Raw genomic sequence first — 18,419 nt, 5'->3', positions numbered from 1 at the left:
AAGTGACCTTGACATTGGAAACCGTCGACGGCGGAATGTTCAAATTCGGTGTATGGATAGAGTTTAATAACTTCTACAAAATTGAACTGCAGAATTTTTCCAGATTCGATCACCAAGGGTATCGGGGCTGAAATACGCAAAATTCGAAAAAATACTTTTTTCTCGACCTACGTTCACTATTTTCAATACTTGTCCTACAGTTTTGAATGTGGAGAAATGAGACTTCGGAATTAAACACTTCGAGATATTTAGAAAATTTTACTCGAGCCGATTTTTGATTTCGGTTTTATTTTTCAAATGGTAGTCCTTCAAAAATAGGGTGTCTATTTACCGTCATTTTTTATGAGGAGTGCCAGTTAGCAAAATACGCAATAGGAAAAATCTTGCCAGGTGGAGGAACAATTGTATGTGAACCAATACGTCTTGGCAATGAATCTTCATCGGTGGATCGGTCAGAATGAAAAGCATCGTATCCAGCGCTTCGATCCTAGCGGATCCCTCGTTGCCTACTGGCTTGTGTATATGTACTGTATGTATGTATGTGTATATTGGGTAGTCGATCTAGTCGAAAAAAAAAAATTGAGATTTTTTTTTTTTACCCTTATTATCAGTATTTCTGTCGATATGTTTGTCTGCCTGTCTGTGCTTGTCTGTATGTGTCTGTTCGGTCCAGTGCTCCGTTAATACAATGGCGATTTCGATGAAACTTGGTTGGTTGGTTCATACCATGACCTAGTTGTGTGCAATTGAGAACCGTTGCTATGGACACCACCGTTGCCTCGGAACGGGACTTTGAAATTTTTGAAAAATCATAAAAAAATTATTTTTTCGAAAATCAAAAATCGGGCCAAGAGCAACTGTGGGCAGTACATTCAGCCATATTGTCAAAAATTTCCAGCCGGATCCTATGAAAACTGTGGGAGAAGATAGAGTTTGAATGGTCGAAAACAATAAAAAAAACGAAGTTCGTTATATCTCAGAGACTATGAGTCAGATATACATGAAACTGGTATGGTAGGTTCATGGTATCTCCTAGTTATGTGTGAGAAAGAACCGTTGCTATGGACCCCTCCATTGCCTAGCAACAGCCGAAAAACCTCTAAATGTGGGGGTATTTTAACGAAAAAACAATCTGCATAATTAACCCTTGAAGCTGGAATCATGAATTTTCTTGTGCTTAATCATCAGGTCATTCCCCATCGAACGGGCCCATCGCGTCAGATTCTATTGGGAAGGCGACTACCCATGTCCGCCTACCGGTTTGTCCTAGTTATGTGTGAGAGAGAACCGTTGCTATGGACCCCTCCGTTGCCTAGCAACGGCCGAAAAACCTCTAAATGTGGGAGTATTTTAACGAAAAAACAATCTGCAGCATTAACCCTTGAAGCTATAATCATGAATTTTATTGTGCTTAATCCTCAGGTCATTCCATCGAACAGGTCCATCGCATCAGGTTCTATTCGGTAGTCGACTACCCATGTCCGCCTACCGGCTTGTATGACTATGAGTGTATGTTTGTGTGTATGTATGTATGTGTCTGAGTGTATGTATATGTGTCTGTATGTATGTATGTATGTATGTATGTATGTATGTATGTATGTGTATATATGTATGTGTGTGTCTGTATGTATGTATGAATGTGTGTATGTGCAGTGGCCTGCAAAACTATTGACCCCATACCAATAATGCCACATTTAGATGAATTACGAATGATGTCGAAACAACTTTTCCAAATGAAATTTTTTATTAATAACTGAGGAAATCAAACAAAACACTGTTACAGTTGAAGGATGTTACATGTCAGGAATACCTGTAAAAAACGTGTCCAAATCAAAATTCACTGGTTGTAATAGTTTTCAGTCCCTTAGGCCAGTACTTGGTGGAAGCACCTTTCACAGCAATGACTGCTGTGAGTATTTCTGGGTATGTCGCTACCAGATCTTCACAGTGAGATGGTGAAATCCTTGTCCATTGTTCACCTGAAAATTGCTCCAGTTCTACCAAGTTTCATGTGGATCGTTGATGGACTGCGATCTTCTAGTCTCACCTTTAATGGTCAATTGGTTTCCAGTCAGGACTTTGACTGGGATACTCAAGAACATTTATTATCTTCATATTCAGCCACTCCATTGTGGCTTTATCTTTGTGCTTCGGATCATTGTCCTGCTGAAATGTGAATCTCCTACCCAGATTCAGATTCAAGGCTGAATCAAACAGGTTTTCATCAGGGATTCTCCTGTATTTTGCACCATCTTTTGTCCCTTCTATCCTTTTATGCTTTCCAGTCCATGCTGATGAAAAACAGCCCCATAACATGATGCGGCCACCACTATGATTGACAGGAGGGATAGTGTTTACTCGGTGATGTGCATTGTTAGGTTTGCACCAGATGTAACGCTTTTGCACCAGACACCAGGTACCATGTAAAACTGTACAAAGCTGTTTCATGGTCGGGTTGGTGGTGACTAATCCATGTCCCCCACCACGTTTCCTGGTAAGGAGGGTCTATTGATATGGACACCAAGCAGGATTAAAAACAAAACCTGTCAAAGGCTGGAGGAGCTCCTTGTGAGCCAACAGCCATCCACATCTCGTGGACTGTGTCTGCGGACGTCCATCTGCAGTTGGGTTAGTTGTTTTTTTAGGAGGTTGATGGCAGGATTTGCACTCCGGCCACCATAAAACACTTCATTCCGCAAATCCCACAAATGTAAGGATATCTGAAAACCCAGTCCGTAGGAGTGCCTCCAGTGCAGCTGCCCTTCACAGGGCAGAATGGATGACGGGATTGGGGCAAAGCCTTCAGGACCCCCAATCCTTGATGTTTGGAGGGAAACCATGGGGTAACCTTCCTGGGTTAGATTGTGGTAGTGCATGTCAGGGTGGTGCTGAGGTGTCAACCACCAAATAGCAGTCTCTTTGGGTTAATCTGAGGCAGTCCCTTTGGATGGTGCCTGGAATGTCCTATCCCGAAGAGAGGATGATCACCTCTCTCTGTGATAATCTGAGCTCTAGCGATTGGACATCGGCATTGCAGCACTCTCTGAGGTTCGTAGACCAGATTGCGGTGAGATCATGGTGGGTGGTGACACCCACTATTGGTCTGGTCACTCTGATGGTTACCATGTCCAAGGAGTTGCTGTAGCTGTGTCCAATAAGCTGACTCCAATGATAATTGAGGTAACACTGGTCAACGAGCTTATTATGAGACCGAGGATTTGTATCTCTTTGGGTGTCATTTCTCTGATCTCTGTATATGCTCTGACTGGGGTGAGTGAGCTCACCGTGAAGGATGCATTCTATGCCGTGCTTGAGTCTGTAGTTCATCAATGTCCCAAGTGAGATACTCTTCTAGTCTTTGGGAATTTCAATGCATCATCTGGAACTGATTGGGATGGTTGTGAGACATGTTTTGGTCCCCATGGGTCTGGAACTGTAAACCAGATAAGCACTAAGTTCCTTGACTTTGCAAGAAGCCATGGGCTTAGGATGGCTGGTTGATGGTTTGAGCACACACAAGCTCATCGCTGGACTTGGTATTCCAACTCTGGCGGTGTGGCAAAAGAGATTGACCATGTGCTCATTAATGGTCACTGGAGGATGATCCAGAACTGCACGGTCCACCAGAATGCTCAGTTCCTCAATACCGACCACAGGCTTGTTGCAGCAACTCTGAAGTTGCAGCTTAAATCCGGGAGAATGGTACCATCCCAGTCTAGGCTGGACGTTGGCAAGCTCAAGGATAAGGGGTTAGCTGAAGAATTTGCAAACAGGCTGAGTGGGGATTTGAGGGGTCGAGGTGCTTTGCAGAATCCTGAAGAGTTGTGGAGTGCCTTAAAGACCACCGTCATTGATGTTGTCAGTGGATGTCTTGGAACTCACCATTGGGCGAAGAAGAATTTGGACTCTCAAAGGACACTGGACACCATTGACCAGAGTCACTGGGCCAGGCTGAATGGCAGAGCTGAGCTGTTCAGAGAGCTGAAGCGTAAAACTGTAGATGCGCTGAGGGTGGGCAAGGAGGCCCATGTGCGAGGAATCTGTGAGGGGGTAGAGCATCACCTATGGTCAAGTGATTCTCATCCTACTTTCAGGGAAATTGGCGCATTGGGTTCCTCCAAGCCTGTCCCTCGTTGTACTGCATTTAGATCGGAGGGTGGTGAGCTCTTGACATAGGAGTCCGAAGTGAAGTCCTGCTGGGCCGGTTACTTTGAACTCTGCATCAGGTTGATCCACCAGCTGTTGAGTTGGATATTGGGGGTGTTACTATCCCTATTTCTGACCCTCTAATCAACTGTGACCCTCCTTCATTTGTGGAAACACAGGCTGTGGTGAATCGGTCGAAATGGGGTAAAGCTTCTGGGATCTGTTGCATCCATACTGAACTTCCCAAGGCTGGTGAATATCCTGTACTCATGTCATTGCATCCAGCTCTGTGCTCTGCCGGGAAAACAGGCATCATCCCAACTGACTGGAAGAGGGGCCTTGTTGTCTCTCTCTGGAAAGGGAGGAATGCAACAACTACCGAGGGGTGACGCTCCTCTCAGTGCCGGGCAAGGTCTTTGCTCAGATAATTATTGATAGGGTTCGCCCCCATCTGCTTCAGCACCAGCATCCAGAGCAGTCAGACTTTACACCAAAGAGGTCAATGATTGACTGTATCCTTGCCTTTTGGGTCCTTATGGAACGCAGATGAGAGTTTCGTCAGGGGCTGCTTGCAGCCGATGTTGATCTCTGCAAAGCGTTCAATTAATTGAATCGGTTTGCCCTCTGGAGAATTCATGGTCTTCGTGGGGTGCTACCAAGACTGATCAATCTGATGTCTGAACTCTACTCTGGAACTGAGAGTGCTGTGAGATGTGGCGATCCATCTCCGACTTATTTCCAGTTGTTACTGGAGTTCCTCAGGGATGTGTACTGGCCCCCACACTTTTCAGTGCTTGTATGGACTGGATCCTGGGGAGGATGTCAGAGAGATCAAGCTGCGGTGCATCGTTTGGGAATGTCAAGATCTCTGACCTTGATTTTGCAGATGATGCAGTCATCTTTTCCGAGACTGTATATCCTTTCTGGATTCCTTGAGGTGCTGAATGAGGAGTCAGAGCTGCTGAATTTATGGGTTTCCTGAGTCAAAACTAAGATCCAGGCTTTCAATGACATCTTGGATGCTGCTATCTTCTCTGTACCTGTTTGTGGTGAGGATGTTGAACTCGTGGAGAGATTCACTTTCCTTGGCAGTGATATTCATGTCTCTGCTGGCTGTGAGCCAGAGATCAATGGATGTCTGTGTCAGGCCTGGGGAGTCATGGATTCACTGGATCATGGGGTCCAAGGACGAAAGTCCAAGTCTTCAGGTCCTTGTTACTTCCAGTCTTGCTGTACAGATGTGAGAATTGGACTCTGACCAGTGATCTAAGATGGAGACTTAATTCCTTTGGTACCAGGTCTCTTCAGAGAATCCTTGGTTATTGCTGGTCAGACCTTGCGTCCAACGAGTGGTTGCTGAGAGAGACTCAAATGAGATTTGTTACCGGCATAGTCCATGAACGTCAGCTGCGGCTGTATGGAGACGTGGCTCATTTTCCTGGTGCTGACCCTGCTCACCAGATTCTCTCAGCCAAGGAGCCTCACGAGTGGAGGAGGCCAATGGGCCAATCACCTGCCTCGTGGTTGCAGTAGGTGGATTGACATCTCAAGGAGATGGGGATGGGCCAGACATCTGCCGGGTGGATGGCCAGATGGAGGCCCCTGGAGTACTGGAGGAAGGTGGATGCAGTGATGCGCTGCTCCGGTGCATGCTCCCATACCTGGCCTGACCTGTTGGAACTTTTTGCCCTCTTTCAAACCTGCTTTAGGTGGGAAGTGTGGGGATTTGTGATGGGAAACATAGCATCGACTTCGCTATTGTGTATCACGTGTTCATGCTGTTCATCCATTCTCCAGGGTGGTCTCAAAGTCGCTTAACCCCACCGAAGTGAAGCATTCATTCTTGGTGATTCCACAAATTTCTAAGAGGACCTGGTGATGAATTTGGTAGTGCAAGGAGAAATGATGGAATGCATACAGATGCAATGACTGATTCATTCTTGTTAGTGCTGCACAATAAAACCTGTACAGTATATTAAAAGAGCTGAAGAATGAATGCTTTATTCTGGAAGAGTTAAGTGCCTTTCAGGCTACTCTGTAGACTCGTATGACACAAAGAGTTCAATCAAAATAGATGTTTGCCAGTTGCAGAACTGAGAACTGTGTTGTGTCCGAGCACTTTCACAATGTACCAATTACATCAGGCCTCGGGGTAACTCGTGAAATCTTCCAGATATGCTGACGATTCCCAATCCTTTGCATTGCCTCATAGACCTATAATTGGAGTATTGCATTTCACAATTATACTTTGGTGCTCAGGTTTTTTTCTGCCCGAATCCACTTATGAATACTTTTGTGAACTCTTTTAATTTCTGTGTATTGGTCTTTTCTACTGCCTCACAAACACTTTGGAGTATCTTCTTGAGGACCCTATTATGATGCCACGTATATCTTCCCCTTGCTTTGGATGCTTCACATGAGGACAAAATATGTTCCAGCACCTTTCTACCCCAGTACAGACGACATTCATCCTCATCTTTAATAACATTGAAAAAAATACTTAAAAACCTGATCTGCTCTTCTTGTACATCCTCTTTCTGCCCTTTTCACCATATAATTTGCCCTCCATCATATTCCATCTGCTTGGAAATCGGGCTGAGATCACTGCATTATATAAAATGCAGTGATGATTGTCACAGTTTTAGGTCAGGTCAATCAGGTTTCTCGACTGCCACTGGTAACATGTATCCCAGTGCTACAAGCCACATGGTCAGGTAGTCAGCAACTAAACCGACTACTCTCACTGGCTTACCAGTGGGGAGGGTGACTGTGACACCCTGCAGGACTAAAAACAATACCTGTTAAAGGGTGGATTGATTTCTTTAAGGAGCCAACGGCCATCCAGTAAGGATATGGTGTCTCCGAAAAAAAACACCCATCCGGTTGTACCGGTTTTTTAGGTAGTAGGTTGTGGACAGCATCCACTCAGGGTAGTTCTGACATAGGAGCGTTAAAGTGGTGCCCGGAACCATCTCACACTCTCCATGTCGGGATTGCAGATTGCGGGATGGAGACAAACTCCCGTACAGACATATACACTGCCCGGACATGTCCAGAGATAAATACCACCCGTAGACAAACATGAACATGTTCGGAGACAAACACTGCCCGGACACATCCGGAGACAAACTCCCGTCCAGACATAAACACCGCCCGGACATGTCCAGAGATAAATACCACCCGGAGACAAACATGAACATGTTCGGAGACAAACACTGCCCCGACACATCCAGAGACAAACAGACACTGCCTGGACAGGTCCAGAGACAAACACTGTCTGGAGATAAACAATGCCTGGACACAAACTCCATCTGGATACGAACACTGCCTGGGCATAAACACCGCCTGGACACATCTGGAGAAAGAGAGAGACAGACAGCAATGTTTGGGATGGTGCTGCACTGTAGTCAGAGGGGGGCAAGACGATGATGCGACAGAGAGAGAGAGAGAGAGAGAGAGAGAGAGAGAGAGAGAGAGAGAGAGAGAGAGAGAGAGAGAGAGAGTGAGAGAGTGAGAGAGTGAGAGAGTGAGAGAGAGTGAGAGAGTGTGAGAGAGTGTGAGAGAGTGTGAGAGAGTGTGAGAGAGTGTGAGAGAGTGTGAGAGAGTGTGAGAGAGTGAGAGTGAGAGTGAGAGTGAGAGTGAGAGTGAGAGTGAGAGTGAGAGTGAGAGTGAGAGTGAGAGTGAGAGTGAGAGTGAGAGTGAGAGAGAGAGAGAGAGAGAGAGAGAGAGAGAGAGAGAGAGAGAGAGAGAGAAAGGGGGGAGGTGGGGGAGAGGGGAGTTAGCAGACAGTTATGCAGAGAGAAAATGTTATGCTTTATGAAAAAACACACACACACACAATCGTCTTTTTTCCAGGAATCAGCAGGTTGGAGTCAGTGTGATTACTGACTGCAGTACACACTGTTTACAACCTAAAAACCTTGAGTAGCTTTCACCCTTGTTTTGGGGGAATTTCAATAAACAAATTTAAAAAACAATGTTTCATTGATATGGATGTTTCAAGATGTGCATAACCATTAATCTTTATAAACAGCTGCATGTGAAGGGTGGAAAAAAAATTGGCTCGATAATTTAGAAAACACGTTTATATGGCAAACGAATTGAAAATTGGGTGTTGTCAAATATATTTTTCCTTGAAACTCACAAAGAGAAACATAAACCAAACCAGATAACCAATTGCTTTAGAAACAGTCGTGAGGACAAGAGAAGACCTGATAAAACTTCCGTAAAATATGGGATGAAATTTGTTACCACGGTGCCCTGAACAGGTATGGCATGTCGACATACCCGCGGAGAGTCCTACAGATACAAATCTACCCATATGTACCACGTCCATGTGTGCTGTATATGTACATCTACCCCAAAGCAAATGCTGACTGTACATCCCGATTGTGTCATGAACTGTACCACCATCGACTGTATAGCACTCAGCAAGTAGCTTAAACACTCAAGTGAGCACTCCGACAGAATGCCTGGCTTGACAAGTGATTACCAATTGTCGACAATCAATCTATACACCCGGAAACATCCAAACAATGTCTGAATTGGACAAATGAACACTTTTTTTTATCAGTTGGAACTGCTGCCAAGTTCAATTCTGGAGCTTAAATTTTGTGATTCAGCTTGGTTTAAGAGATTCTCGAGGCTATGGCATGTACGGAAATGAAATAAAGCCACAATTACTGGCGTTTCCAGGCGTTTAAAGCATTGCAATGTATCCAGCGATTCCAAGTCAAGGTATGGTTGAGCAGACCAAAAAACATGATGGCTCAGTCCTCAGCAAGGTTACCCAGGATACGCCTTAAGACCCCATAGAGAGCAAGGTGGCTGAGGATGCACCTGATAAAGAATATAATTATCTTCAAAAAGGGTGTTTTAATTCACTCAAACACACAATTTCCAGTCATGAACTTCCTTGGAGTTCCCTTAGAATGCATGCAAAGTTTCAGGCTGCAAGGTGTTATGGTTTTGGAGTTATAGAGGACAAACACATACATACTGACACACACACACACACACATTTTTTTTTATAGATTTTATCATTCTTGTTAGTCAAATCAGTTTTCAAAATGATTGTGTTCCTATTCATTTGATCATTCAATGTGTCCATGTTTTCTTAAAGTCTGCCATCCCGCACCATTTGTTGAACCCGGTGCAGTTCAATAAATGGTGCAAATGATTTCTCTTCTGTCAGTTATCCGGCTGATGGACATTTGAACAATATCTGGAGAAAGCAGAACATCTGCCTTATGATCTACACCTCCTCCATCTCTCCTCAATCCCACACTCTGGTAAGAAAACTATTTCTGCCTCCATTGTTTTTGACAAAACACAACCATCAATATCAACAAATCAATTTAAATTCTCAAAAGGCCAATGTTTTACAGCAGAGGTCGCTATCATACTCCTGACGACCAATATTGGCACGTACCCACCAGAATAGTTTGCAATGGCTTTAGCCATTGCTCAAACGTGACCTCTTAAAATGTGAACTCAAACACCTAATCAGGTCGAGTGGTCACATTTTCGAATCTCCCAAATTGTTTGATTTCTAGCCTAATTGCAGCATGGAAGCACATGAGTATAAAAGCCACTTTGAGTATAAACAAATCTTTTATTATAGGAGTTATCATCAAGGTGGCAGGCTTTACAGAGCATTGGCGCTGCTGAAGATTTCTCCCCATTTTCCCTCAAAGGTTTGACCCCTCAAAGTTACTCATGCCACTTAAGTCATTCACAAAAACTTTGTCAGCTGCGTCCCAGTTGGTGAGTCTGGACCCAAGACCCCCTTGAAAAACCCCCTTTGGGGGGTTATATTTACCCCCATCGAATACATGGATCAAACTTTGTAAAAACAAAGTATTATGATGGTAGATTACAAAAATAATAAAACTGACCAAACTTCAGGGGGGGAAGGTTTTGTCAGACCCACCAAAAGTACCCCTTTTCGGGTTTTGATTTTCCTCAAGTTACATGGACTAAACTTTGTCAAAGTAAAGATGTAAGAGACGTAAGTAAAGTAAAGACGTAAATGTGTATCACAAAAATAATAAAACTGACTACATTTTCAAGGGGAAAGGTGTGGTCAGATCCCCCCAAATTGGTACCCCTCAGAATAATCCCCTTTCGGTCATAATATACCCCACAAGTTCCATGGACCAATTTTTAGTAGATCACAAAAATAATAAAACTGACCAAATTTCAGAGGAGGGGAAGGTGTGCTCAGATCCCTAAAACAATGTGCATTGGACTGTCAAGTACCATGACAACCTCCTTAAAATACACGAAACACATCCAGAAGTTTTTGCTGAGTTCCAGAATGGATGGTTCTCTATAAAATAGGACAACAAAACCATTTTCGTGAAGCCCCATAGATCTTACATTGGAACAAACGATCAATGCTGACGCAGCAATTCAACGGACCGGAATTGCCTCAATCACAGACTCCATCTCTGCTCGGCAACGATGGGCAGAATCCCACTTTCTTCGATCGAGTGTGATTTCGCATATCTTTGAAGATCTGAACATGAGCATGAAAGAAGATGTCACTGCAAGTCTGAAAGCTCACAGAATCAGGAATGACAATGCTGCTATCCGGAGTGTCATGGCAATGGTAAAGGAAACCATGAATCCATTCAATAGCGAGCTTGATCCTGGACACTTGCACAACATAGGGACAGGTAAAGCTGCCTCAGACAACACAGAGAAGTTCCTCCTTGATGTACTCGAAATTGGAAAAGAAGAAAGAAGGAAGTTCATCAAGGAGTGAAAACCCACCCAGGTTTGAGAGGCGAATACAACGGCAGAATTTGTACACGTTTGCATCAGAAGCGGGTAAACGCAAACTTCAAGGAGTACATGGTAGAGTGGTGGCAGCATGTTTGGTCCGCGATCTGTTCGGAAGTATCATTTACCACTCACTCCAACAACGAGTTGATATGGCGGAAGTCTTGAAATATCCACTAACACCAGTTCCACTGTCGCTTAGTCATGTAGACGGAACAATGCAGAAAACGCCTAAAGCTGAAGTCATGAAGTATCTCGAGTCGCAATTTCCAACAACCCCTCCGACATCAATAAATACAACTATCATTGACGCTTCATTTTTCCTGCATTTGCAGATGAACTCTGCTCTTCCATCCAGTTTTGGTGCAGCAGCTCGCTTTCTTCTCCAGAGGATTCTTTCAGCACATGGTGATGCTATTCACTTTGTCACAGACAAATGGCTGTCTCCTTCCATCAAAGACTGCGAGAGAGATTCACGAGCTTCAACATCCGTCTCATACCACATCATTGGTCCAGCTCAGAAACGACCAAGTAATTGGATTTCAGCTCTCAAAAATGCCAGTTTCAAGAAGTCATTGATCGAGTTCCTTGTGAACAGGTGGGAAGATGATGGATTAGACACAATAGATTAGACTCTTCTACACAATAGAACCAATCGGCATTATCACCACTAGATTTTGGCTGGAAACAGGAGGATGGATGTTACCGATTTGTTTGATTGGTGATATTTCTCAAAAATCGTTAGATGTTGTTTGCAGCGAAGATGACATCTTCAAGGAAAGTGATGGAGGAGGTAAGAAACAATGTCTGTCCATTACAGTTCGTTTCTAATAATGCATTTAAGAAAATGGTTGACAGAAAAAGGTAAATTTGGTTTTTCCCCAAAATATGAAAGCTTTTTGGGGCAGAAAATACTTCTTTTGTTACAGCAGGGAACGTGGATGACTGTGAAAACGAAGACGAAGAAAGTGACAGCGATGGTGGAAGCAGCGACCGTAAAAGCTGTGACGACGATGTGTAACCTCCTCGTAAATAAATTTAACCCCCTCTTAAATAAAAAGTAAATAAATTTAGTCATTTTTTTATTCATAATTTACCATCAAACGTGCTTATTTTGGCAAAGTTCAGTCCATGCAATTTATGAGGTAGATAAACCCACAAGGGGGTACTTTGTGGGGGTCTGACCATACCTTCCCCTCCTCTGAAATTTGTTCAGTTTTATTATTTTCGTGATCTAATATCATACTTCTTTGTTTTGACAAAAAATGGTCCATGGACCTCGTGGGGTAAATTACCACACCAAAGAGGGTTTCAAAAGCGGCACCAATTTGGGGGGGGTTCTGACCACACCTTTCGCCTTGAAAATGTAGTGTTTTATTATTGTGATCTACTCTCTTTCATCTTTACTTTGACAACGTTTAGTCCATGTAACTTATGAGATAAAACAAAACCCGAAAAGGGGTACTTTGGGGGGGGGGCGTGGGGGTCTGACCAAACCTTCCCCCTCTGAAGTTTGGTCAGTTTTATTATTTTTGTAATCTACCATCATAATACTTTGTTTTTCAAAGTTTGATCCATGTATTCGATGGGGTGAATATAACACCCAAAGGGGGTTTTTCAAGGGGCTCTTAGATAGAGGCAAAAGAGCCATGATAGCACCAACTACAGGTAAAGCATTGTAGTTGGTACAGATGAGAGAGCATCGGAAGAATGGTAAATAGCACAGTAAAAATTCTAACTTGTGAAGAGAGACAGAAATATCGTGAAATCAAAACCAACACCACTCTCTTTTGAGTCCCATGTAAGACTGAGCATGCATCATGTGCTGTGCAACTGTTCCACGAACCAAATCCAAAAGCAGGATGTGTCTCAAGTACCCAAGTCTCAACACTCCAACGTCTCGTATCACAATTCTCCCTAATTTCTTCTCTGCCTCGATTGTATTACTGTGACTCTCTCACTACTCAGTTCACATTCAGATCCTTCCCTCTGAACTCTTCAACTGTCACTAGAGTCCCATAAATCGTTTCTCCTCCTATTTCACTCTCTGTCCCTGTTTGAAACAGCCTACCAATGAGTTGGGTCGGTTAAAGCAACAGCTAGTTGGTATATGCAAATACGCAACTGATATGCAAATCTTCTTCAAATTTCAAGTCAATCGATTGAAAATTGAAAATTTTAGAAATTCGGCCGATGTTGACCTTATTTTTTTAAAATACACTGTCGAAGCTTGTATGAGAGCGAACACACAGAACGTACAACAAGTGGAGCAGGAGATGAGGGGTGGAAGAGGCAAGCAGAAAACAGAGGGGAATAGACACATGAGGAGAACTGTGCAAGGGAGTGAGATGGGGAGGGGTACGCAGGGTAAACAAGATGGACACTACAGAGGCTTTCAGGAAGGAAAGCAGGGAATTTGAAGGAGGTGGGTTTGGGGTGGATTAATGGGGGTAGAAAAGATCATGGTTTTATATTTTGGGGGGGGGATACAAGGTGGTGAACAAGATACAAGGTGATTTTGAAGATGTCGAGGGAAGAATGGGATTGAAGAGAGTGTGGGAGTTTGTTCCAAAGTCGGGGAAAAATATAGGAATGAAAGAGTGAAGGTGAGCAGTGATTCTTGATTTTGGTAATTTTACCAGAAAGGGGTTGCTGATGGAGCTTGAGCGCCCGGCGGAAATATGGGTGGGACAGATAGCCGACAGAGCCGGGGGGGTGGGGGAGGCCACAGGGGAGATGGTAGAAGACAGAAAGACAACCGACCTGCCTCCGGTGACAGAGTGAGAGACCCAGAGACAGCCTCGTCCCAAGAGATAACATTGATCTTAAATGCCTTGTACTTGGTTTCCACAGCGTAAAGCTGAGAAAGGCGAGAGGTGGGAGCACCAGTCCATATGGGAGAGCAGTACACCAGGATGTAGACGAAAACTTTGCACATGGTCAGGAGCTCAGGTGTGCGAAGGAAGGACTTTGCACGATAGAGAATACTCAATCGGCGATTGGCTTTGGAGGCTAGCATGGAGATGTGGCTTTCCCAGGAAAGATCATGGCAGATAGTGAGACCCAGAAGCTTGAATGAAAGGACTTCTTCCAGAGGATTGTTGAGAAAGTAGATGAGGGGGGGGAGGGAGGTGGGGAGGTTCCAGATGGTCCTTTCGGAGAGACATTGTGAGAGTGTTATATTTGTCAGGATTGAAAGACATGTTCCAAGTGTTGGACCAGAAAAATGCTGCTGCTTGTTTATCTGAGGGATGACAGATGGTACGGCAGAGGGTGGAGCAAAGAGATAGACGATTTTCCAGTCAGACAGATCATTGATGAAAACTAGAAAAAGCACAGGGCCCAGAAGACTACCTTGAGGAACTCCAGCTTGAACAGGAAGAGGGGATGAGAGAACTCCATTTTGGGCCACACATTGACTGCGACAGGAGACAAAGTCTGCAAGTCATAAGTGGAGATTGCCTTGGATACCATAGGAAGAGCGTTTGGTGAGCAGGGCATGGTGCCAAACCATATCGAAAGCTCGTGATATGTATAGGGAGATGTCTCTGATCTCATGTCTCGCATTACGGACCTCCATCCATTGTTGGGAAAGCAGGAGCAGTAACTCCATGGTAGAGTGAGCTGGTCTGAATGCAAATTGATGATCAGAAATCAGGCCATTGGAGAAGAGGAAGGATTTAATGTCAGAAGCGATGACAGATTCCATAACATTGCTGATGATGGGGAGAAGGCTGATTGGTCTGCAGTTGTAGAGATCTGTTTTTTGTGCCTTTTTTACATATATCGGTGATATTTGCTGATTTCAAAGCAGATGGCAGATGACCTTGAGCAAATGAGAGCGTGAATAGAACAGATAGAGGGTGAGCAAGAGCAGCAGAGCAGGTTTTTAGGGCACGTGGGCTGATGCCGTCTGGAACAGTTGCAGAATCAGAGTTGAGGTTTCACAGCAAAATCTCCACATTTTTGGGAGAAAAGGACACAAAGTCCAGGGACAGCTGGGTGTTACTGGGTAAGGTGGGTCCAGAAAGCAATGGTTTTGGAACACAAGATTTAGAAGCAAACACAGAATTTAGGCATTCAGCCTTTTTGCATGCATTGTCAGCTGTGTGGCCTTTGGAGGTAAGGAGGGGATGGAGGGGGAACATACACCAGAAACGGACTTAACGAGGCACAACCAGGATTTGGAGGAGGGAGACAGGTTTGAGCATTCAAAGTTTGTGATAAGAAAGATGTTTCCTGGCTCTCATCAGTGAAGGCACACACTTGTTCCGAGCTTTGTGGAAGGAACTGAGATCATCTTCAGTTGGATTAGCCTTCCATGATGCGAAGGCAAGTTGTTTCAGGACAACTGCCTCACCACAAGCTTCAGTGTACCATGGAGTGGGTAGGAAGGGTATCACAACTGAAGACGAGATGGGATAAATCTGTGTATGAAAGAGAGCAAATTTCTTTGAAATAATTCCCAGGATGAGTTGATGTCAGAGAAAATAGAGACGGGAGATCAGTCTTGAAGTTTGATGGCTGCTTGAAGTCCCTGCTGACTATTAAGTCTGGTTTTGGCTTAACGGTTGAGGTGGCTGCCTTAACATCTTAGTATCTTGTGTTTGAGCCACTGGCCACCCTTAAATGATACTAGGTGGGTTGACTCAGCCTATCATCCTTCCAAGGAAGGTCGGCAAAATGAGTAACAGCCTACTAAAAACACGGGGCACTACATCAGTGGCACAGCCGTGCTTCCAGAAAATTATGCAACCGGCTACCTTAGGCAGCAGACGAAACAACACACAAGGAAATTCAGCCCATCATGCCTGCTCCACATCAACACCAGATTAAAAAGCATAAAAAATGGAAAAAAAACAATTTTCTATGTCGTTTTTTTTGTAGTTTTTGTAGTTTTATGGTGTTTTTTTTTTCTTTTCAGGGGAGGGTGCATGTGTGAAGATGGTCTTGGATAAAAAAAAATACACAACATTAACCAAACAACACTCCTTGACGAGACCCCCACCAACAGCATTCTGTACACATGCACACAATCACCCATCAATGCTCAAGCTACCTAAAAGTCCTGTCAACATCCCCATACCCCTCTATCTCCAGAACTTCCAGGTACCTATCTAATTCGAATTTAAACTTATCTACTTTTTCTGCTCCCACTACCTTTCCAGGGAGACAATTTCATTCATTAACTACTCTGAGTAAAAGACCCCTGCCTTCCAACCATTTTAACTCCACTCTTCTTTACTCTCAGGCCATGGCACCTGGTCCTATCACTGTCCACTGTAATTAGATTATTAGCCCCGAACTACAACAATAATTTGAATATTCAATATCTCAACACACTTGGCAATTCACATAGTGGGCCTGTCAACATTCAGCACAAAATGATTGGGGTTGTTTCTAAGGAGACTTTTTTTATTTCGAAGATCAACAAATGTATATTGAGATAAGTAGGGTGTCCAGAATCTGTTTCTGTGAAAACCCTGTGGTTGCGAGGACAAGGTGTCGGTTGCCAGGGGGTTTGTAAGATGACAAGTTGGGGAACTTGGGGTATAGAAGATGGACATTATAGGGACTTTCAGGTCCTTACATGACTTTCAGTAGGAAAGCAGGGAATGTGAAGGAGGTGGGTTTGGGGTGGATTAACGTTGGTAGAAAAGATGGTGGTTTTAGATGGGGGAAAATAAGATGTGGTGGTAAATGGATATTTTGAAGACCTGGAGGGTAGGTCGGTCCGTGTCCCATTTCCTCACGGGCATTCATACATTCCATGTCATTTGCACTACACTTACGCTCTGACACACACTCCGGGATAATCATACTGGGTGCTTGGGTTTGCCCAGGGTTTCTATCCCCCCCCAAAGCTCGGCATGTGCTCTTTCGCACCATGCAACCGCTCTACCTCGTACGGCCTTACCGGACTCACCTCGTCACGGCCTACCTCGAGGGAGTATACCGAGACCCTTGTTCCTGCGGGAGGTTAACCTGACCCTCACACTGGGTCTCAAAACATTTCACATGCTCAACCTCAATGTCCCTTACCATTTCTATTTGTGTCTGCTCCTCTTTTATTTTGTGCAATTCGTTCACCTCTTTTAATTTCTGTGTCTCTTTATTGATGCCCAATTCCTGGTTCTGTGTCTCTACCTGCCCGAGTTTACAGGTTTCACTCGTGACTATCGTGGCTTCACTCGTCACCTCCACCTTGCCCGTCGTCATCGCGGTCCGAACAGCCTCCACACTCCCCCTCGATTCGATCACTTCCCCACGTTCAGTCCCGATCCCATTTGAAAAATTCCGGACCATTTTTTCCATTCCGCCCTCTATCTTTGCCAGCCCCTCTTTTTAGCTTGTTAGTAAGTTTCTTCCCATGTTTTGCATATTCCCATTCATTCGGTTCTCCATTTGTATTAGTATCTCCACCATCTGGCTCATGTCAAATGGCCTCGGCGGAGCCGATCCGCCAAGATCGGGCGCAGATCCGACAAGGATTGCCCGGTCCTCTGAGAGGGAAATTTGATGCAGGGGGTCCTCAGGCATTTTTGCCGTTGCCCCCAATGTTACCTCTGGGTTTGGTTTCAGGGAAAGTTCTTCCTCACAGGTGTTGTCCTGAGCCACGGATTCCTCCAAGAAAATGTCAGAACCCACCTGTACCAGCTCGTCTTGGTCCGCCATGGTTCGTACTGATAATTAAATAAAATTTGACTGCTGCTCTTAATTTTGGAGGGAAAGGGGGAGGTTGCTAAGCACACCCCTGGTCCAAATCCCGTAAATTTCTCTATTGGCGGTGGAGGGATTCGAGAATCCACAGCCTGACACCAAATTGTTGCAGGTTGGTGTCCTGTAAATTTCTTTAACCCTGCGTTAGTACCCTGGGGTGTTTGGAAACCCCAATTTTTTTTAAATGTCCCGTTTTCTATAGATGTGCGCACTAATATCCATTTTCTCTGCAGTAGCTTCACGATTCTGTGTGTTGAGTGCGCTCAAAAATTTTCATGGTCCTGTGGGAACTCTTGTGAGAGGTCGACGTCATTTCTCAGTGGGCAGAGAGACAATACCTCAGGGTACTAACAAGGTACTGAAAAAATAAGCCTGAAATTCCTGAGGAATTCTTAGAGGCAAAGAACAGACGTAATTATGACAGCATATTTGGTTTCACAGACAAAATGACACTAGTTTCATACATCCCACAGAGTTATATCAAAGCTTGTCCTGTAAACCCAGAGTACGGAGGAGAGCAGAATTAAAATGCAGAGTGTGGTTTGGTTTGTGTGGAGTTGCTTTTCCCGTGTGAACAGCAGAAATGGAGTGGCTTGCGTTGGCATGTCGAGGATGCCAGAGAGGATTTGCTGACTGGTGCTGGACACCTCAGCGATGTGGCTGCACATCCCATTGTACCACATCAACATTCCACCACCAATCATCCACATACTCCCCCCTCCCTCTCCCAGTATACTTCGACTGACATTGGGTTGTGTGAGGTGAGG

General features: G+C 44.4%; 1 long non-coding RNA gene across 4 annotated transcripts in view; it reads left to right on the top strand.

Moving 5' to 3' along the window:
• Positions 1–18,419, top strand: part of LOC147027224 (uncharacterized) — a 105,079-nt gene that overhangs the window by 86,406 nt on the left and 254 nt on the right. For 3 of the 4 annotated variants that reach the window (XR_015058740.1, XR_015058739.1, XR_015058737.1), the window contains exons 3-4: positions 9,305–9,437; positions 15,857–18,419. The exon at positions 15,857–18,419 is cut by the window's right edge and continues 254 nt beyond it. This is a non-coding gene — a long non-coding RNA (uncharacterized LOC147027224). The remainder of the gene's footprint in view (positions 1–9,304; positions 9,438–15,856) is intronic. The other variant, XR_015058738.1, reaches the window with a different exon arrangement.

The sequence above is a fragment of the Eptatretus burgeri genome, chromosome 5 (genome assembly GCF_056783735.1).
Source record: "Eptatretus burgeri isolate ZD-2024b chromosome 5, Ebu_testis_v1, whole genome shotgun sequence".
Classification (NCBI taxonomy): domain Eukaryota; kingdom Metazoa; phylum Chordata; class Myxini; order Myxiniformes; family Myxinidae; genus Eptatretus; species Eptatretus burgeri.
This window is presented reverse-complemented; position numbering and strand designations above follow the sequence as displayed.